At 45.5% G+C, this 22,863-nt stretch overlaps 1 long non-coding RNA gene and 1 pseudogene across 1 annotated transcript; both read right to left on the reverse strand.

Moving 5' to 3' along the window:
- Positions 1 to 1,359: 1,359 nt before the first annotated feature.
- LOC116541664 lies at positions 1,360 to 2,909 on the reverse strand (annotated as a pseudogene).
- Positions 2,910 to 3,449: 540 nt separating this feature from the next.
- On the reverse strand, positions 3,450 to 9,073 carry LOC116541671. Its single transcript, XR_004264891.1, has 3 exons — positions 9,063 to 9,073; positions 8,146 to 8,147; positions 3,450 to 3,624 (listed from the first exon to the last, which is right to left on the reverse strand). It is a non-coding gene; the product is annotated as an uncharacterized LOC116541671 (long non-coding RNA).
- Between the last annotated feature and the right edge of the window lie 13,790 nt (positions 9,074 to 22,863).

Raw genomic sequence — 22,863 nt, forward strand, 5'->3', positions numbered from 1 at the left:
AGAGACGGCTGATGGCTATGCGGTAGATTCCCTGGTGAAAAGGTCATGAACACAGCTGGCAGGGGAGACCCATGCTGATAACCCTGGAGGCTACAAATGAGTCTTGACAAGAGCAGACACTGACTCTGGACTGGGCTTTTGCATATCTGGTGGGGAATGAAAATGCTCAGTGTCCCATTAAAAAAAAAAAAAAAACAGAACAGAAGTTATTGCATAAATTTGGATGCCTGTCATTTCTTCAGACCAAGGAACACAATGCACAGCCCATGATGTCCAACAATGAGAGACAGCCTCCCTCAAGTAATAGTTTGTTAGAGGAGAACAGGCAGTTGAAACATTGGTTGCCTAAAGCAGGGAGAAACAAAAGCTTGAAGGGCTGGCTGACACACCTTCACGACTGTGTGCTCACACTCAACACGAGTGGGACTACAGTATCCTCTTTAGATTTTTTCTTGGTTTTTCTGGTTGATCTGGGGAAGAGGAGGCGGGGAGGACACTGGTAAGACTATGTATCTCTTGCCAGGGGAGGAGCATATTGGTATAACAGCTATAAAAATTTTTCTCTTCCCCAAATCACCTCAAGAAAAATTTTTTTCTCCTCTCAGAATTCCTAAGTGCCTGATGCAGGTGGCTTGTGCCTTCACCCTCTGGCAAAACTGGAGCCAAGGATACCTATGGCTATAATGCCCGGTGTGAAAATGGCTCACTAGTTTGGAATCTATATAACCCTACCCTATGTGAATGGGAACAGACTGAATGGGAGGCACTCGCCAGACTAGTGCTGCTGCCTGCAATCTAGATCAGCACAGTGGCAGTTCTAATGTCCCGCCCAAAGGTGAAAAATGTGGATATTAATGGACAGCAGAAGAAACAGTAGATGAGTATGAAGGAATAAATAAATTGGTTATTAATTGAGGGAAGTTCAATATTATGTGAACAACTCAAGAGTCTCAGAGCCATAGATGATACTGTCTCTTAGCTCAATGATCCCACATGCCTGAAAGGGTGAAGCTGAGTATTTGTTGGGACAACTCCTGTTTTGGGAACCTGACAAGATTGAAAGGAAGACTGCAAACCTGAACGGCCTCACCCTGGGACATTTGTACAATATAATGAACTGGACTAATTATTAATGATTCTGTATATTCTTTTTTTCTTCCCCCCCCCCCCCCCCTCCCCCCTAAGTAGTTGGAGATTTTTTTTTGGAAAAAAAAAAAAAAAAAAAAAAAAGCCAATTGAATTGTTTTGCAGCTGGAGGCATGGGCAAGGGGGGTCCCCAGGCAGTAAACTCCCCGCGGGTGGGCTGAGGGCTAGGGCTGAGCGTCGGATGGGTCTCCCATTCCCTGTGCTCCCGTGTACAGCAACCTCCCTCCCGGGCTCTGGGGCAGCCTCAGGAGGGGCAGGCTGGGAGGGGCTGTTGCACCTGTTCACTTGGGCAGGACGTCAGAGGACTCGGACACCAGCCTCCCATCGCGGGTCTCAATCTTCTTCACAACCACAGCCTTGGTGGAGCTGGTGTGGCTGATGATGCTGGAGCCCCCGCCAGAGCCAAAGCTGGAGCCCAGGCCGTAGCTGAGGCCAGGGCTTGTGAGGCCCCCACAGGCAGAGCTCAGACCACCTGCATAGCCGCTGGTGGTCTTCGTGTGGATACTCATGTTCTGCATCCCAGACTCCAGCCGGCTCTCCTCGCCCTCCAGTAGCTTGCAGTAGGTGGCGATCTCGAAGTCCAGGGCCAGTTTGACGTTCATCAGCTCCTGGTAGTCACGCAGCTGCCGTGCCGTGTCCTGCTTGGCCTTCTGCAGGGCTTCCTCCAGCTGCTGCTGCTTGGCACGAGCATCCTTGAGTGCCTGCTCCCCGCGATGCTCAGCATCTAAAATGGTGGCCTCCAGGGAAGTCCTCTGGCCTTTGAGGCCCTCAATCTCGGCCTGGAGCCGGCTGATGTTCCAGTTCATCTCGGAGATCTCAGCCTTCGTACCCCGCAGGTCATCCCCCCGTGCTTCCCAGCCAGCTTCTGCAGCTCCTCTGCTTGATCTGGTATACGCTCTCCGCCTCAGCCCTGCTGCGATTAGCGATCTCCTCGTACTGCGCCTTGACCTCAACGATGAGGCTGTCCATGTCCAGGGAGCGGCTGTTGTCCATGGACAGCACCATAGACGTGTCGGAGATCTGGGACTGCAGCTCCCGGATCTCCTCTTCATACAGCTGCCTGAGGAAGTTGATCTCGTCAGTCAGTCCTTCCAGGAGAGACTCCAGCTCTACCTTGTTCATGTAAGCTTCATCCACATCCTTCTTGATGAGGACAAATTCATTCTGCATCTCTGTACGCTTATTGATTTCTTCCTCATACTTGTTCTTGAAGTCCTCCACCAGCCCCTGCCTGTTGCCAAGCTCTGCCTCCAGCTTCAGCTTCTCCTGGCCCAGAGTCTCCAGCTGCCGCCTCAGGCTGTTGATGTAGCTCTCAAACATGTTGTCCATGTTGCTCCGAGCCGTGTTCTGCTGCTGCAGGAGGCTCCACTTGGTCTCCAGCATCTGATTCTGCTGCTCCAGGAACCGCACCTTGTTGATGAAGGAAGCAAACTTGTTGTTGAGGGTCTTGATCTGCTCCTTCTCCTGGGTATGCACGGCCTGGATGTTGGGGTCCATGTCCAGCTTAATGGGGTTCAGCAGGCTCTGGTTGATGGTGACAGCGGTGACAGCGGTGATGCCTCACATGCCTATGCCGCTGGCCCCAGCATAGCCTGCACCCAGGCCACCGCGGAACCCAGTGCTGCTCACTCGGGAGAAGCTCAAGGAGCTCGAGCGGGCACTGGGCCCACTCGTGAAGGAGCGGCTGCTGAAGGCCCGGGGCCAGAGGTGGACACCCTGTAGGACTTCTGGGTCACCCTGTTGGACATGGTGGAGACAGGAGTGGAGGCAGGCGGGCTGAACCCAGGGAGAGATTCCAGAAGGAGCAGAGAAGCTGCTTCTTGGACCGATTCTGTATATTCTTTTGATGTAAGGGATCTGTGGTTGAAACCAAGAGATGGTCTGTGGTAGCAATGGAAACCAAGATGATTAAAGGGATGCTTACACAGAGTACATATGTATGTTTTGATTTTCATCCCTGGTTCCTGGCTTATGACTCCTAAAATCCTTGGGATCTCCAAAGTGCTGTCTTTTGTGTGTGTTTTGTCTGATAGGTTCAAGGGTGGGGCTGGTCACTTGAAAGATGAAGGTGGGATTAGAGAGTTGGGACTCTCAGCCTTACCCCCCAACCTCCAGGAAAGGGAAAGGGGCTGCAGGTCAAGCTGATTACCAATTGCCAGTGATTTAATCAATCATGCCTATATAATAAAGCCTCCATAAAAACTCAAGAGGATAGGGTTGAGAGAGTTTCCAGATAGCTGATCATGTGGAGGTTGCTACAGGGAGGGCATGTAAGCTCCACACTCCTTCCCCTATACCTTGCCCTACATTTCTTTTCGTTTGCATCTTTTGTAATATTCTTTATAATAAACCAATAATGTAAGTGTTTCCTTGAGTTCTGCGAGCCATTCCAGGAAATTAATCAAACTCAAAGAGGGGGTAATGGGAACCCCAACTTGAAGCCAATCAGTCAGAAGTTGTGGAGGCCCAGATTTGTGACTGCAACAGGAGATGTTGGGGGCAGTCCTGGGAACTGTGCACCCAACCCGTGGACTCTGACACTGTCTCCAGGTAGATTGTGTTGGAATTGAACTGGACACGCAGCTGGTGTCTGTGGCTTAGTGTGTGGGAAAACCCCATACGCTTAGTCAAGAAATCTTCTTCTGTTGTTGATTGTTGTGGTGGTGTGGTGTGAGAGCAGAAAGAAACTCAGTTGGAGAGCTTCCCTGTACAGTATGGGACAAAGAAGAAATCATGAAGGAAATATTTTGAAGTAGATGAAAATGAACAACACAGCATAGCAAGATTTGTGCAAGGCAGCTAGAGCAATACATAGGGAAAAATTAATAGCTTTAAATGTTTATATTATAAAAGAAAAAAGTTCTAAAATCAATTATCTGAGTTTCCACCTTAAGAAGCTAAAAAATAAAGATCAAATTAAGTCCAAAATAGAAGGAAGGAGATAAGATCAGAGTGGAAACCAGTGAAAATGGACCAAAACAGTAAGGATATCAACTTTTTTAACTCTAGGGTTTTTTAATATATATATCAGAGTTTAAAATATAATTTTAACTCTAGGGTTTAAAAAAAATTGATAAACCATTAGCTAGATTGATCAGGAAGAAAAGAGAGAAAACACAAGTAACTGATATCAAGAATGAAAGATAGCATATCCTTTCAGACCCTGCAGATATTAAAAAGGTAAAAGAGAATATTAAGAAGAACTTTATGCCAATAAATTTGACAACTTAGATAAAATAGATAAATTATTTGAAAATATGATTTGCTAAAACTGGAAAGCAGTTAAAAATCTAAAGTGCCATACACTTATTAAAGAAATTGAATTTATAAATAAACCTCTTCCCGTAAAGAAGCCTCCAGTTCTAGATGGCATCACTGATGAATTCCTTACAACATTTCAGAAAGAAATAATACAAATTTCACATAAATCTTTTCATAAAATAGAGGAGGTAACATTTCCCAATTTGTTTAACAAAGCTAATGTTATCCTGTTACCAAAACCAGACCAAGATATAAGAAAAGAAAACAAAAGACTAATATCCCTCGTGAATATAACATAAAAATCTCTAACAAAATATTAGCAAATAGTATACCAATATTTATTTTATTTTTAAAATTGTAATACTGTTTATTTAACTTCAAAAGCATTTCAACATTCTTAACATACAAAAAAATGTTGCAAATCGTGTTTAAGTACAGAAGGTTTTGGAACTTTCATTGGTGTAGTGGCTCTTCACTTTGCTGACAATGAAGAGTTCTAGAGTTTGTTTAAAAAACAGTTTAAAAACTATTGCCTTAACTACAACAAATAAACAAACAAAAAAAAAACACTTCTCATGCCAGCTGAACCCCTTAGTCTACAGCTAAGAATGGAGGCAGAATGCTATGTCGTTATATACAGAAACATGACAACCTGAAGTTAAATGGATGTCTATTGCAGAGTCACCAGGTCCAGCCTCACAGTGCATGAGCTACGACCCCTCCAAAAGGCATCTTCCCCTGCAGCCTCAATGCCAAGCAAGGAGCGTCAAGAGTTTGTCTCAATTGTTTAGTTCTTTTTACAAACTAGAGATACATACAGTTGATAACTCAGGATATCTAGCTATATGTTAACACCACCTTACAAGTTAAAAAAAAAAGTGGCAGAAACATCTTTAAATGCCTTGTCACACCAACAACAAAGTGCACAGAGTGAGGTGAACACAAGACTTTCTCATCTTAATAATGTTTGGAAATAACGTTCAATGTTGACACAGTTTCAAGGTGCTCTGGACACCAGTGGCCATTTCATGTAAACCACTGACAATTTCTAGAGCGTGTTGAATGACTACAATCTGATCGTGATCAAATTTTGTAATTAAGCCCTAATGAGAGCAACAGACACTTCTCAAATAAAAGATGCGTTAATTAATGTGCTCCCCTACTCGAAGGTATTCACAAGGAGACAGATAAACAGTTTTTAAAATTCATGCTCCTCCTCTTCTTCCTATTTGCCATCTGTCTTCCCCTTCCACCTTTTTCCAGGCAACTCTAGTATGACCCTTTGCACCATCAAACTTTCTTTTAATCAGTAACATCCTTCTTATACTTCTCCTTCAGCTTTGCTGCCTTGGTAACGTAAGGCTGCTTTTCACTGTCACATGTTTATCCACATCTCACGCTGCCTTTTGCCACATGTTCAATAGAGATGACAGGGTTTTTGGATTTGATCTTGGGGCGGAATTCGGAACAGAACAGGAAGAATCCAGATGGTGGGATCCAAACGAAGAATTAGAGACCAGTTAAGGGAAGCAAGAAAAGGGATCCTAATGCCTCCTTAGCTGGTCCGTAATCCTTCATTTCCTGATCATAGTGTACTTTATCCACATTTGCCATTTAATCAGATTTAGACTTCTCTTTCCCAGACATTGTCTTCCACCTCTCAGAGCACTTCCTGGAAAATTCTGCAAAATTGACAGGGACCTCTGGGGTTTTCTCCTTAGGTTCTTCTCTGCACATCTGCACAAACAAGCCATGAGCAGACTTCTTGCCCTTTGGTTTCCTGGGGTCACCTTTAGCCATCCTGACTGTATTGTTCAGTAGTCTGGGCAGCGCAGGGCATGACACACAGCTCAGCACTCCCCCACCTCAAGATAGCTGCCTCCACATGAGCCGCCTCAAGGTTTTTTAAAGGAATAACATAATATGAACAAATAGAGTTTATCCAGGAATGAAAAGATTATTTAACATTTAAAACTTCATCAGCACAACTCACCATGTTAACAGAATAAAACAGGACAACTACATGATCATCTCAAGAGATTTAAAAAAAAAAAAGTGAAAAACACAAACAAAACCATTTGACAAAATTCCACATCTATTCACCGTAAAAATTCTCAACAAACTAGGAGCAGGGGAGAATTTTATCAACTGATGAATGGCATCTATGACAAACCTAAACTAGCTTTACACTCAGTGGTAAAAGACGGAATGAGTTCTAATCTAAAATCATGGACAAAGCAAGAATATCTGTTCTTACCAATTCTAACCAATATTATACAGGAGATTCTAGCCAGTGAAATAGAAAAGTAAGAAATAAAAGTCATGTAGATTTGAAAATAAGAAGTAAAACTATCTTTATTCTCATGTGACATGATTATGTACATAGAAAATCTTGAGCCTACAAAAATGCTACTAGAAATAAGTTTTAGATCACAGAATACTAGATCAACATACAAAAATAAATGTATTTCTACATACTGTCAAGAACAATGGAAAAGAAATTTTATGATACCATTCACAATACCATTAAAAATTGTATATTTACGGATAACGTAACAGAAAAAATATACAATACTTGTGCACTGAAAACTGTGAAACATTGCTGAGAGAAAACAAAGATCTAAATAAATAGAGAGACATGAATTGGAAGACAATATTCTTAAAAATCAGTTCTCCGCAAACTGATCTATAGATATAATTCAATCTTGACAAGTTGATTCTAAAATTTATATAAAGCTGCAAAGAACCTAGAATAGCTAAAACAATTTTTATAAACAACAAATTTGGGATACTTGTCCTATCTGATTTCAAGACTTCTTATAATTCCATAGTTATTAAGATAAGGTTGTATTAACATGATAAACATATAGATCAATGAAACAGAGTCCAGAAATGGAGCCAGACATATGTGATCCATTATTTTTTAATGAAAATGCAAAGGTAATTCCACAGAGGAAGGGAAGTTTTTCCAGCGGTGCTAGAATAATTGAATGTAAGTATGGGAAAAAATGATCCTTTACTCTCATCTCATGCCATACATAAAAACTCAAAATATATCATAGACCTAAAGATAAAAAACAAACTATAAAACTTCTTTTTTTTTTTTTTTTTTTGAGACAGAGTTTCACTCTTTTTACCCAGGCTGGATGGAGTGCAATGGCGCGATCTCGGCTCACCACAAACCTCCGCCTCCTAGGTTCAGGCAATTCTCCTGCCTCAGCCTCCTGAGTAGCTGGGATTACAGGCACGCGCCACCATGCCCAGCTAATTTTTTGTAGTTTTAGTAGAGACGGGGTTTCACCATGTTGACCAGGATGGTCTCGATCTCTTGACCTCGTGATCCACCCGCCTGGGCCTCCCAAAGTGCTGGGATTACAGGCGTGAGCCACCGCGCCCGGCCTCAAACTATAAAACTTCTAAAAGAAAACTTAGGAGCACATTTTTGTGACCTTAGGGTAGGCAAAATTTCTTAGATAGGACACCAAAAAGCAAAACCATAAAACACAAAATATTAAATTGAATTTCATCACAGTTAAAAATATATCTATTTTTGAAAGATATCATTAAAAAATGACAAGGCTGGCCAGGAGCAGTGACTCTTGCCTTCAGTCCCAGCATGTTGGCAGGCTGGGGTGGGGGAAACACTTAAGTCCAGGAGTGCAAGACCAGCCTGGAAAACATAGTGACACTTCATCTCTACAAAAAATAAAAATACACTAGCCAGGTGTGGCGGCACACATCTGTGGTCCCAGCTACTTGGGAGGCCAAGGCAGGAGGATCACTTGAGACCAGGAGGTCAAGGCTGCAGTGAGCTGTGATCGTGCCACAGAATGGAAGAAAAAAAAGACAAGTCAAGCCACAGAGTAGAAGAAAATGTATGAGGTTAAAATACACACACACACACACACACACACACACACACACACACACACACACAAAATCTAACAGAGAACTTCTATCCAACATATATAAAGAACTCAATAATAAAACAAACAAACAAGGGCAAAAGGTTCCGGCAGACATCACAAAAGAAGATACACAAAATGATGCTCAAAATCTTCAGTCACAGGAAAACACAAAGTAAAACCATAGTAAGATATACAGCTTAGCCATTAGAATGGCTAAAATTTAAGAGTACAATACAATGTGCTGACAAAAATGTAAGGCAACTGTAACTCTCATACATTGCTGGTAGGAATATTAAGTGGTACAAAAATGTTGGAAAATAATTTGGCAGCTTCTGAAAAGTTGAAAACATGTTATCCTACTGTCAGCAATTCCATCCCCAGGTGTTTGCCCAAGAGAAATGAAAACATTGTCTGTGCAAAGACTTATAAACAAAAGCTTTTAACAGCTTAGTTTATAATAGATAACTACTGTAAACAACCCAAATGTCCGTCACAAATGAATGAATAAACTGATCATGATGTATCCACATAATAGAATACTATACAACAATAAAAAGGAACAAACTTTGCTAACTACAAAAAAAAAAAAAAAAAAAAAAAAATTAAAATAGCCAGACGTGGTAGTGCACACTGTAGTCCCAGCTACCCAGGAGGCTGAGGCAAGAGGATCACGTGAGCCCAGGAGTTCAAGACTGCAGTGAGCCATGATTGTACCACTGCACTCCAGTCTGGGTGACAGAGCAAGACGCTGTCTTTAAAAATAAATTAAAATTTTAAAAAGACAAATTTAACCTGTAGTGACAAAAGCAATCAGTGCTTGCCTAAGGCTGGGATGGTTTGAGGGGATCAACTGTAAAGGGATACAGGCAATACCAGCCACGCAATTTGCAGGGCATGATGCAAAATGAAAATGGAGGGCCCCTTGTTAAAAAAATTATTAAGAATTTCCAGACAGCAACAGCAGAACAGGAAACCAAGCATGGGGCCTTTCTGAGCACATGCCCTTGTGTGACCGCACGGGTTTTGCACACCTTTGAAACCAACCCTGGACACAAGGGAACTTTTCATGGTGATGAAAATGTCCTGTATCTTGATGGTCATATTCTATACCTACATTTGTGTACATTTGTCAAAATGCAACAAGCTATGGTTAAAATGGCAGGAAAGCCCTAGATCATTAAGAAGAACATGGCCGGGCGCGGTGGCTCAAGCCTGTAATCCCAGCACTTTGGGAGGCCGAGGCGGGTGGATCACAAGGTCAAGAGATCGAGACCATCCTGGTCAACATGGTGAAACCCCGTCTTTACTAAAAATACAAAACATTAGCTGGGCATGGTGGTGCGTGCCTGTAATCCCGGAGGCTGAGGCAGGAGAATTGCCTGAACCCAGGAGGCGGAGGTTGTGGTGAGCCGAGATCGCTCCATTGCACTCCAGCCTGGGCAACAAGAGCGAAACTCCATCTCAAAAAAAAAAAAAAAAAAAGAAGAACAAAACTGCAGACAAACCAACCAACACTCTGGTGATTCGAAGTCTTCATTAATCTACTAAAAACAGCCCTTTTGCCTTCAGGTTTTAACCATGCCCTCTCAAAAAACCTCCCAGAACATCCTCATCTTCTTTTGATGTTTATTTATCAAATATCTACTCATGGGCACTATATGAGGAGCCAGAGATAAAAAGACTTTTTAAAAATGCAATTCCTGCTATCACAGAATGAATGTTCCAGCACTGCACTGTCCAATACAATAGTTATTAGCTACAAGTGGATATTTAAATTTAAATTGATGAAAATTAAATTAAGTTTAAAATGTATTTATGTGTTTATGCTACATTACAATTGCCCAATAGCCACATGTGGCTCGCAGCGATCAAACTGGACAACATAGAATATTTCTAACTTGGCAGAAAGCTCCATTGGACAGAAACATGGAGGCAGGCAATGGGAGATACACATTATCTAGGTAGTTCCACATCTGTCCTGGTGTTAAATACTTGCTGACACCTCATCTTTTATATTCCATCACCTACAAACCGGAAGCAGCCAGGCAAGGGGAACACTGGGTGTGGGGTCCTGCTTGCATGGGGAAAAACAGCCAACCCTTGGAAAGCTTGCCTTCTGTCAAATGTGAGCTCAGCTTGTCCTTCTGGGCTAAAATACTCTTAAGAAGCTCTCAATGAGGATTTCTCTAGTCCATTACAGTTAACCAGGTATTACTTGTTGCTCCAAGTACCCCAGGTGAGAGCATCAGCTCAGAGGTCTTCAACTCCTCCTCCCCAATAGCCTGAGGGACGTGATGCTTGACCACCAGCTACATTGGTGCCCTGTCTGAAATTTGGGGAGGAGCATACCAGTGGCTGCAAAGACAGTAGTAATTTGTTGCCCACCTCCACCCTGAGATTTGGAAACACTCCCTCCTGTGTCTTTCCTGATGAAAATAACTTTTGCAGCAACATATTTTCATCCCCCATCTGATTCATGGATTCTTTCTGCGGTGTTTCTGTCAAAGAGTTGCCAGCCTCTGCTTAAACACTTCCAGTGAGGAAGAGCTCTACTTCCCACCCCAGCTCATCCATCATGGGTAGCAATCTTCCTCTGATGCAGTACAGACAGAGGGTGGCTATGGAGATTCCTTCCAGTGCTCCTGGTTCCCTGAGGGCTCCAGGTTCCCCACCCAGAACCTTATCTTCTCCTACCTACAAGTCTCTCCTCATCAGCATCTCTCCATGAGCCCTGTGCAGGAGACCCTAGCACGTTCTGCTCTTGCATCCTCTGTCATAGAGAGTATATAGAAATGGTGGCCCTGTCAGCATCACTGGTCCAGAGCCTCATTTAAGGTCTTCTATTAAGCTCTTTTATTAACAAAAAAAATTATCAAAACATTACCTTTGCATCTATGACAAAACCATTGTTAAAATTGCAAGTCGCTTAGGCTTCTCTGCATAAGGTCCATGTGAGACATTTCCTTTTAGAATAAAGCTGTGTTTTTTTAAAAAAATTTCCAAGAAATTGTTACATTTTCTCTTTTATTATGAGTCCTCTGTGGGTATTTATTTATTTACTTTCTCATAAGGCTGCCCTGAAGCTCAGCACCAACACAGCCCCTCTGACTCTGCCCCTCTGCAGCCAGGCCCCTTCTCTTACCTGAGGCTGTGTCCTCAGGTGACACCAATGCTTCTGTGGCTGTTGAAGCAGCAGCAGCTGCTGCTGCAGTTGTTTTGGAAAGCTCAGAAGTGGCTCAGTGAGAAGAATGGAGAAGGTGGACTCTATTTATAGTGATCCTCCTGGCTCCCTGCCCTTCCACTTCAGCTGTCCTCCTTGCTGGCCCTCTTGAGGAGGCCATAAGCAGGGCTAGGGATGGGGGACCCACCTGAATGGAGATAAGAAAGGCAGGTCACGGGACAGCAACATTTCTGAAATGTGTGTTACAAGTAGGGTCAGTAGCTTTGCATGTGAACCTAATTGATGTTTCGTAAAATGCCATAAAAATGTTTTAATTATTGGCACCATCTCGAAGTGAATTATCATTTCACTCAAGAGGGTGCCTTTCCTAAGAGCTTCTCTTCCACATTGTTAATTTCACATCCCCAAGTCTAGTGGAGCATTTACACACTGCTCCCCTCGCCCACAAATGTACCCATACAAAGAGCTGTAACATTCCCTTGGAGCCGCTTCCACTTGCTCACACCTGAGCATCCGTGCTGAGGCCAGCACCAGGCAGCCTGCTGAGCATACATTCTCAGCTGTCCTCAGAGGTAGGTGGAATCTATGCCCAAACCCCGGAGACCAGGTGTGTTTCGAAATCTAGAACTTTTTGGACTTTAGAAAGGTAATATATAGCGTATTACCCATATTATGTAAAACCCCAGTGGGGTCTGGGCAGTACTCAGTAGTCAAATGCACCAGCATTTCTGCATCAAATGTTCACACTACATGGAATAAAGATGACAAAGAGGTCAACTGAAGTCAGATTATGCTGTCAAATCCGTTTCTTAAAAACTTAATTTTCAGAACTGTTTTACCTTTTGGAAATGCAAATAAGAGATGGTAGGTCAACCTTGCCTCTCTTTTTTAATTGAGTTGTTTCCCAAATTAATCTGCTATAAAGAGATTTCCACTTTGTTTGTAGGCAAAGTTTGAAAGCCAGTTAATAAATAGTGATGAAATCCTTCTGCTTCACCTAAATTTAAATAGAAAAAAAATATTTGTTTCACCTGGGCAAATCCTTTTCACAAAGACCCAACACCTGCCCATCTGTCATCTTCTGTATTCCCTAATTTGCCTTCACAGAACCAAGCCATCTGCCACCTTTCAGCCTCCACCACTTTGCACCTGCACCATCCAGATGGCCACCTTCTCTTCAAAAGCGTCTGATCCCTCCTTTAATCTCGCCTGACATCCAGAGTCAGTTTGTGTTAATCACAGAGCTATGTGGCAGCTTCATCCTGGAAGGAAAGATGATAGCTCCTCATTGTTTGAGGGTCACTCACAGCCTCCTCTTAAACAGAATCACAGAAAATCTCTTGAGGAATTGCAGAGAAAGCTCCTAGTGTGTGGGATCACAGAAAATCTCTTGATGAATTGCAGAGAAAGCTCCTAGAGGGTCACCCCCAAGGTATAACCCTCATCACTTTCAGGTTGACCAGATGCAAACACCGCATTTTTTTCTACCCCACATCCACTTTCCACAAAGCCCTCTCTGGCCAAATCCACAGCATCCCCCAACCTGTCCTTCAGCCTCCCTTAGCAGGTGGGCATAATGCTTCAAGGAGGGCTGGATATATGTGCTCATGTTTCTGCTCTTTTTATAACCCAGAAGTTGGATTATAAGGTTGGATGTCAGAGGATAGCCCTGCGTCCTCCAAACATTTTTATAGCTCCGATCCCCATCTCGTGACAATCCTGGAGTGCTTCAGGGCCCTTTGCTTTCTGGTGCATGCTCCACTTTCCTGATCCCACTGAATTCCTCATCTCTTGCCTATTGCCTCTGAGCATGACTGATAGCACATTTGCTCATATGTGGAAATGAGCAAATGCACCATCTTTGACCATCTCTAAACTCAGGACAGCATGCTTTTTACTAAAGTTGTATTGGGTGGAGTGGGCCCTGGCTATACCATAGGTCTGGCCATTAGGCAGCTTGAAAGCGACTATCTGACCTCTTTAAAAATAGGCTTAAAAGTGACTATCTGACCTCCTGAAAAATAGGCTTCAAACTTAGGCTCAGTCCCCTCCCTCTCTCCATGGCATCTCTCCACATGGCATCTCAAAATTCTGCTCATCTGAATTTGCAGAGCAGTTTTACTTTCTTTGCTGCAACCTGGCTGAAATGAACCAGGCCTAATTGGACCAAGGCCAAACTATGTGAGCTCTACCACACTGTCCATCAATGGAGTGTTTGACACAGCTTCTCTCTGATGAGCACCTACGTCTGTGGTCAGATTCAGGGTATGTGTGTGCCTGTGAATCTGATTGTGCTGGGTCTGAGTGTATTTGTGTTTGCATCTGTATCTCTAGATTTCTGAGTCCTGATAAGGTGTCCAGCTGTAATAATAATCCTAGTAGCAAAAACGGAGAGCCCACACTGGGCTAGGTACTGTCAAGGTACCTAACATGTAATCGTTACAACGTTCCTGTGTTATTATCATTCCTGTTTTACAGACAAGAGACCTGAGGTGTAAAAACGTTAAACAACCTCAGCACCTTTTCAAGTGGCTGGGAATCTCTGGGTGTGGGGTCCCCTTAAACATCTTTATATACATGTTTTACATAGTTATGTGCTCTTATGTGTGTCCACGTTTGTGTGTGTGTATGTATGTATGTGTTCATGGACCCAGAAACCCCATATTCTCATCCTGGTCCCTTGCTGACTCTCTCCTATCCTGGTCCTGGGAAGATTTGTGTCTGAAGTGACAGGTCTTGGTGTGTAGACGATGGACATTGATGAGAGAAGGTGACGTCTGGGCCTGCATAGGTGAAAACCCACCTCTCCAATGGTTTGAATGTTTTCTACTTCTACCAAATATTGGGGAGCTATTATTGCCTACGCTGTGCTGAACACTTTATAAACGCCATCTCTAATGCTTGAAACAGCTGAATAAGCACAGCTTGTTGCAATTGTCCTCTTGTCACTGGTGAGGAAATGAGGCTCAGAGAGTGATTGTCCAAGGCCACACAGCTAGTGACAGATCCAGGGTACAAATTCAAGTCTTTCTGCTTCCAAAACCCAGGCTCCTTCTACTACATAAAATTATCTGTCGGCTATTTGCTGATTTCCTTGGGATATTTCTGTTTCCTTGGGTAAGATTACAAAAATCTTGTGTTTCTGTAATCCCAGCGTTTGCTGGCTTGGAGGGAGGCAGTCAGCAGTCTCCTTCTGGGCCATGCTAGGCATTAAAAGGGCACAAGGCTTTCCTCCGGCTACCACTGTTGTTCATCCTTATGATCTCTTAACACACTGATCCTAGGCTGATTCTACCCTCTTTACAGTAAGGGAAACGGAAGCACCTGCCCGTTGTTGCCCACAGCTGGCTTCTGGTGTCTTCCCACCCAGGTCCACCAAGGGATTTCCTGGTCCTGAGCCTCCCCGGCCTCACCAGCTTTCACCTCTTGGGCTGTTGCTGATAGTTGGGGGATCAGAGCCCAAATGCTCCACAAGCAGAAACTCATAACTTCCCTGCTGGGGCTCAGGGAACCCAATTCTCCACCCTCCCTTTCCCAAGAATTTTTCTCAGGGGAAAGCTCTGAATCCTCACAGAAGCTTCCTGAGCTGAGTCCTGACCCTTGTTTACCTCTCCTGGACCACACCAACCACACTGTCTCTCAGTGTCCCAGCTTCTTCTGTTTGAAATACTCCTCCCAGGAGAACTTTCTACCCTCTCAGACTCCTCTTACATGGACTTCATTTATTTATTTAGAGACGGATTTTCACTCTTATTGCCCAGGCCAGAGTGCAATGGCCCATTCTCAGCTCACTGCAACCTCCCCCTCCCAGGGTCAAGCGATTCTCCTGCCTCAGCCTCCCAAGTAGCTGGGATTACAAGCATATGCTACCATGCCCAGTTAATTTTTTGTATTTCTAGTAGAGACAGGGTTTCACCATGTTGGCCAGGCTGGTCTTGAACTCCTGACCTCAGGTGATCTACCCACTTCAGCCACCCCAAAGTGCTGAGATTACAGGCATGAGCTACCGCGCTCAGCCCCTCTTATAGGTACTTTCCTCAAGGAAGTCCTCCCTGGCCCTCCAGGTCCTGCCAGGACCCCCATTAGATACATCCTGAGCCCTCTGAACTATCCATTCATAGTTCACAGCAAACTGCAGACAATTGTGTAATTGTTTAGTGTCTCCCTGCCCTAGAATACGGGGTGTGTGAAGGCAGGGACTGCATGTGTCTTGTCCATCACGGTCACTCCAGTCCACAGCACCTGACACGGAGTGGCTGCTCAATAAATATTTGAAAGCTGAATATTGACATCCTGGAAAGAAGGAGGGAGGGAAGGGGGAGAGGAGGGTAATCGGCCTCTGAAATCCCACGAGAAGTTGATTTGAAAGTTGCAGCCATGTCCTTTGTACTCTGGCACACACTAGTTCATTTTGCTGTAGAAATGTCAATGGCAAAGCTGGCATCCCTTCGGGGTCACTTAGGGGAGAAAACATATCACAACAGGGCAGTCAGAGGAAGCTGTTCCCAGGAATGTTGAGACTCCTACTTTGCGGGTCCCTGACTCATCTCCCAGACACGTCGGTGACGTTGGCCTCAGTCAAGGTGCTCATCACTCACAGGCGTGACTCCTTTAGACCCCGAGGTCGCAGATGACTCAGTCTCCACTGAGCCAGACCTCCCACCATCTCCTGCGGCCTGACAGCTGGGCTCTGAGGCCCTGACACTGCACGTGTGGAGGGCAGAGGTCGCTGTCTCCTCCACCACTGCCTCAGCCCTGTCCTGGGACCTCAGTCAACTGCGGACTTTCTCTCCTTCCCCAAGAATGCTTCATTTGTCACCTCTTTCTTGAGGGAGGACAGGGAGAGGCCAGGAAGTCTAACTCTACTCCTCTGATCATCCTGCCCCTTTTTCATTTCTAGGAGCCAGCCACGGAGATGGGCTTGCCCCCAGACCTGCTTGTGACGCCTTCAGGGAGGCCCCAGGCGAGGCAGCTGCCCTCCGTGGTAGAGTCTGAGCTTCACCGTGAGTCTCACTCACCCCAGGGAATCTTGGAAACACTGAGGGAGGCTATGAGGAAGGCTGGATGAAGTACAGTGTCAGAGGTGGCCGCAGTGAAACACCCGCTTGCTCATCGCTGTGGATGACCGGTGGTGGCTGTGCGTCCAGACCTGTCTACCCACTTAACCACCAGCCTGCGAAGTCAGGCCTGATGCAGCTGGAGCAGCTCAGTGGAGACAGGGACGCGACCACAGGTCTCGGGTCAGAGAGGGTGCTCCGTCTCTCACATCCCCAGGATGGTGCTTTCCCCATCCTGTTTTTCTCTTACCTCAGGCGTCTTTGCCTGGGAAAGTCCTTTAGAAATCCACAGCTGGATTTTCCCAGAAGGCTGTCTGCAGGCACTCTGCAATAAGGGGCTCTGTGTTCTAGCTAGAGTGGGAGCCTCAGCTTTGGGACGGGTGCAGTGCCCCCTGTGAGCTTCCCAGGATACTCCCACAGGTGTCAGGGACTTGCGAACCTGTTGGCCTAAGTATGGTCCCTGGAGCATCATATGAGACTGCTGTACATGACTGACACCCAGGGGGAGGCTGATGTAGTCCAGACCCCTCATTTCACAAATGGGGAAAGTGTCAAAGTGTGATCTGGACCTGAAAGAAGGCCTTCTGATTCCAAGGTAGGAAGTCTACCTGGGAGCTTCCTGAGGGCAGAGTCTCCATCTCATCACCTCTAGTAGTCTCCAGTGCCAGCACCCAGCCTTGCTCAGAGATCAGTTGTAAGCGCCTGCCCCAGAAAAAGCTTAGATGGGGGCCCCAGAAGGAAGAAGAGGATAAGAAGGAGGCTTTGCCATAGAAGGAAGACTGCTTTAGGCTCTTCTCAGACAAAGTAGGCTATTCCTCCGAAACCCCAAGCAGGAGCTTAATGAAGGACATTCCTTAACTTGAACTATTGTTTGTTTTGGGGACAGAGTTTTACTCTGCCACCCAGACCGGAGTGCTGTGGCACTAACACGGCTCTCTGCAGCCTTGACCTCCCGGGCCCAAGCCATCCTCCCACCTCAGCCTCCTGAGTAACAGGGACTACAGGCATGTATTTCTGTAGAGATGGAGTCTCACTGTGTTGCCCAGGCTGGTCTCGAACTCCTGGACTTAAGTGATCCATCCACGTAATCCTCCCAAAGTGCTGGAATTATAGGTGCGAGCCACTGCATCTGGCTTTAACTTGAACTCTTGACAGACTAGAGAAGCAACTCACAGAGACATTTTACTCAAAGAGAGTAAAATGGGACAGAGCACATATTTATAAAAATATGATGACCCAGGTACTTGGGGAGGCTGAGGTGGGCAATTGCCTAAGGTCAGGAGTTCCAGACCAGCCTGACCAACACAGTGAAACCCCATCTGTACTAAAAATACAAAAATTAGCCGGGCGTGGTGGTGCATGCCTGTAATCCCAGCTACTTGGGAGGCTGAGGCGAAGAATTACTCGAACCCAGGAGGCAGTGGTTGTAGTGAGCCAAGATCACGCCATTGCACTCCAGACTGGGCAACAAGAGTGAAACTCCATCTCAAAAAAAAAAAAAAAAAAAAAAAGATATACACCTTAAATTTTCTTTCCTTGTCTTTAAAATACACACACACACACACACACACACACACACACACACACACACACACAGGTTTTTGTCTTTGTATTTTGGACATTTTTTAATACTCTCTGGGGGATAAAACAAATAATGATGTTATATTTCATTATTGCAAATAAATAATTTGGGAGAGAGGCTTGATCCCTGATCGTGAGATTAGGATTAATTTCTTGTTTTTGAAAAACTCCATTTTCTGAACTGAAAGCTGTCTCTCTCCCCAGAGGCAGGGAATGGGCAAGGCCCCAGGAAGTAAACACCTGCCTCGCACCAAAAGGAGTGCCTCAGGGCTGCGTGGTGTGCATCTGCTTCCTTGCCATCCCTCCTGCCGTTACTAGACTTCTTACTATGGAGGAGGTCTTACTATCCCTGCGTGCTCAGGGCTGGGCCCAGGGTCTGCAAGAGACAGTGTGAGAAGGCATGCAGCAGGCAGGATGGATCGCCGGGGAGAACCATGAGGCCCTCAGAGGGGGTGTGGAAGGCTGGGAGTAGCAGTGGGCATTGAGTTACCTAGGAAAGACGGAAATAATAAATATAGGCAAGAAGAGAAAGAAATCAGCATTTATTTAGCACCTCCTAAGTTCCAGGCAACATACAACAGGAGGAATTAATTACATGGTGCCTGGTAATTTCCTACAATCTCTCTCTCTCTCCCCCATCTCCCATTTTCCATAATACTTTTCACCTCCGAGCGTCAGATTATATATGCATCTACTCATTTACTTGTTAAATGTCTGGCCCAATGGAATGTAAATTCACAACGATAATTTTGTAGGTCGAATGTACTGCTGCCTCCCTAGCATCCAGTATGGAGCGTGGCACAGAGCAGTGTAGAGTTTAGTCAACATTCATTCAGTGAATAGATAAGTAAAATCATCATGATAACTTTTTTGAGAGGGATCTTCTTCCACTTCTTCCCACCATGTCATCTGCCTCATCCATGAACATGATCTGATCCTTACCACACAGTTGTAAAGGTAAATTCTCTTTTTTAGAGAGAGGAGGTTTGGGCTTTGAGAAGGCAAGTGACTTGCTCAAGGTCACTCAGCAAGTAACTGTCAGAGACCAGATTTGAACCCAGGACTCTGCCATCTTTCCCCACAAAGAGAGAGCAGTTCAAGGACACACTGAAAAGCAAGGGCAGACGATGCCCACTGGCACAACTGCCCCCAGACAGGTCCCAATGCTCTGCAGTAGTGAGGAAGAGCATGCCAGCGGACCTGAGGATCTGGGGCAGTCCCTGAGCCCTTGAGCTCTAGCCTTCTCATCTGCAAAATGAAGTCTTCAACTAGGTGATGGCTGAAATCCCTTGTAACTCTGAGATGCTAAAACATGATCTTTGTGATCATGGACCTGAGCCAGAGAACTTGTGCACTGAATTCCATCTTTCCCCTTTGTCTGTATATATGTCCAAAGTCCAGCTAGTTCATCAGGACCTTTGTCACACAGGGGCATAGTGGAACTGGGGTGGGCTAAACTGGGGGCAAAGATGAACGTTGAGGCAAGGGCAGATGGGGATTGTTCTGGGAAGGAAGAGGGAACAGAGATGGGAGTGGGGGCCAGGCCAGAGACACTCTGGGTGGCCTCCCTCAAGTCCTCCCATGTCCCTGCAGGTAGCTCTCTCCTCCCCTTCTCTTTCCTGTCATTCTCTATCATTCTACGTCACTGAACAGAAGACAGAACTGAGTGTATTCCCTCGCTATTTTCCCCACGGCTGGATAGTCCTTGCTGTCTGTTTCAGAAGTGAATTGGCTGTACATTTTTCTTTCAAGCCATTTTTCTTCCATATGGCTTATGTTTCTGCCAATGAACATGACTGACACCTTTTCCTTTGGATCAGTATCCTTAGCAGGGTCTCTGGTGTCTAGGGCTCTGTCAGCAGCTCCCTGCATAGTGTGAAGAGGCTGTCCCCATGAGAGTGCTTAGCGTGAAGCGGCTTCCTCGGGGAACACTTCTGTCACCCCCACCTGGTGGGTGCATTCTTGAATAAGTGCCCTGCACTGCCCACCCATGCCTTCTGCTCCACCTTTGCTTGGCATGGCAGACTAGGGATTAGGTGACATGTATTGTGGACTGCAGGACCCTGGGAGCTGAGCCAGTGCCATCTGTTGTGGCTGTAATCTGACAACGAACATATTTGCTGGGCGGAGGAGTGGGGGTGGGGGGCGCTGATGCTGCTCTGAGCCTGGCTTGTGGACATCCCTCTTCCATCAGGCAACACAAAGTACCCTCCAAGGGGGCAAACCCCAGCCAGGCAGATGGAACAGAGCCAGATGTGACACCCCACATCACAGTTGACACACTGCCAGCTCCATCCTTGCCCCAGAGTGAGTGGCCTTCTGGAGATGACCAGATGTTTGGGCTCTCAGGGGTAACCCCAATTCAAATGGAAGTCCTGAGCCTTCCAAGAACTGGACCCTGAAGGACAGAGCTGTTCGGGGCTGCAGAGGCTTGCTGGGGAGACATCCACTGTCTGGAAAAAGGAAACAGCTTACTGGATGCAGGCTGAGAGGAGAGGGCCCAGACATGCCTGGGAAGAGGCTTTCCACAGAGGCAGAGGCAGCAGCACTGAGGCCCAGAAGACAATAGTCCTGAGAGCAGAGGTGTCCACAGGCGGAAGCGAGGTTAGCTAGGGCAGGGAAAGTAGCCAGGGCTGGAAAGGATGGCTTTTCTGGGAGAGAAAAGGGCCTTGAATGTAGGATGAAGGGGCATAAGCTTTTTCTTGTAGGAAGTGGGGCACAACCTCATGATTTCCACCCCACCCTTCAGCCTTTCTGTTTACCTTCTTTTTTTGTTTTTTTCTGAGACAGAATCTTGCACTGTCACCAGGGCTGGAGTGCAATCACACAACATCAGCTCACTGCAACTTCCACCTCCCAGGTTCACACAATTCTCCTGCCTAAGCCTCCCGAGTAGCTGGGATTACAGGCATGTACCACCACACCCAGCTAACTTCTTGTATTTTTAGAAGAAATGGGTTTTTACTATGTTGGCCAGATTGGTCTCGAACTCCTGACCTCTTGATCTGCCCACCTTGGACTCTCAAAGTGCTGGGACTACAGGCATGAGCCACCATGCCCGGCCTCTATTCATCTTCTTAAGTTGCGAGGTGGAGATTGCAGTAAGCCAAGGTTGCGCCACTGCACCCAGCCTGGGCGACAGAGCAAGACTGCGTCTCAAAAAAAAAAAAAAAAGAACCCAGGTATATCAGACCATTCTTACGTTGCTATAAAGAAACATCTCAGGCTGGGTAATTTATACAGAAAGAGGTTTAATTGGCTCACGGTTCTGCAGCCTTTACAGGAAGCACGGTGCAGGCATCTGCTCAGCTTCTTGGAAGACCTCAGGAAGCTTCTAATAATGGTGGAAGGGGAAGGGGGAGCAGATGTCTCACATAGCAAGGGGAAGAGTGCCACACACTTTTAAACAACCTGATCTTGATAAATCATTCACTGTTGTGAGGACAACACCAGGGGGATGGTGCTAAACCATTCATGAGAAATCCACCTGCATGAGCCAGTCACCTCCCATAGGTCCCTCCCCCAACATTGGGTATTACATTACAACATGAGATTTGGTGAGGACAAATATCCAAACTATATCACTAAGTATAGTAAGAACTTGCCTGACAGCAAAAGAAGCATAGCAATGGCTTCTTGCCCATCGGAATGAAGCAGCAGGCCTGATAGAATAGTGGAAGGGCCTACTGAAAACCCAGTTACAGCTCCAGTTGGGAGAAAACTCCCAGCAGAGGCTTTGACTCAACAACCAGTATATGATGCTGCTTTCCCCATCGCCAAGATACTGAAGTCTGGGAATCAGGGGCAGAAGAAGGAGTGACTCCTCTCACTATGATAGCCAATAACCCATGCAGCGATGTTGCTTCCCATCCCAACTTAGAACCCTGCTGGTTTGGAGGTCTTAGTCCCCAAAGGGAGGGCACTCTACCAGGGGACACAAATACTGATTCCATTGCAATGGAAGATGTGACTGTCATGTGGCTATTTGGGGATCTTTGTGCCACTGAGCCAGCAGGCAGAAAAATGGGCTACTTTACAGGCTAAGATGACTGATCCTATTAGGGGAAACTGGGTTATTGCTACACGGTGGTGAGGAGCACTATACCTGGAACCCAGAGGATGTCCTAGGGTACATCTTGGTATATCTGTGTCCAAGTCCTATGACTAGTGCCCACAGATGGATACAAGAATGGTGGAACGTTTCATATCTGATTTTGTTGGAGGTTGAGAGCATCTTTGTTTTTATAAAGGTTAGAGAGTTGCATCTTATTATATGGAAACGTACGGTTGTAATTGTTATATGGAGGTTAAAGTATTTACGAAAGGGCGTGTATATCAGTATTCAGTAGCTAAAGAGGTAGGCTGTGTTGGTCATTGTGTCATTATCTCTCTGCCCCACCTCCATCTCCTTATGCTTCTGTTGATGCTGGGAGTAGGACTCCACACAACATACTTTCTTTCAGCTAACTTGGTCCCTGTTGGGCTCCACTAACAGGAGGTGCTAGATAGAGGCAGAACTTGTTCCTTTCTTGTTGCTTTCTGTCTTAGAAATGGGCCTTCCCCCGTGCAGCAGCATTGGGTTCCAGCCCCCAGTTTCTTTATAAATTCCTGGAACCAACTTCATCTAGTTTGTGATAACTATACCTTCTCTTTGTTCTCCTTTAAACTTTTATATCAATGGTGTGTGTGTGTGTGTGTGTGTGTGTGTGTGTGTGTGTGTGTGTGTGTG

The sequence above is a fragment of the Sapajus apella genome, unplaced genomic scaffold (assembly GCF_009761245.1).
Source record: "Sapajus apella isolate SASKATOON/1434 unplaced genomic scaffold, GSC_monkey_1.0 scaffold4, whole genome shotgun sequence".
In the NCBI taxonomy this organism is placed as follows: Eukaryota; Metazoa; Chordata; class Mammalia; order Primates; family Cebidae; genus Sapajus; species Sapajus apella.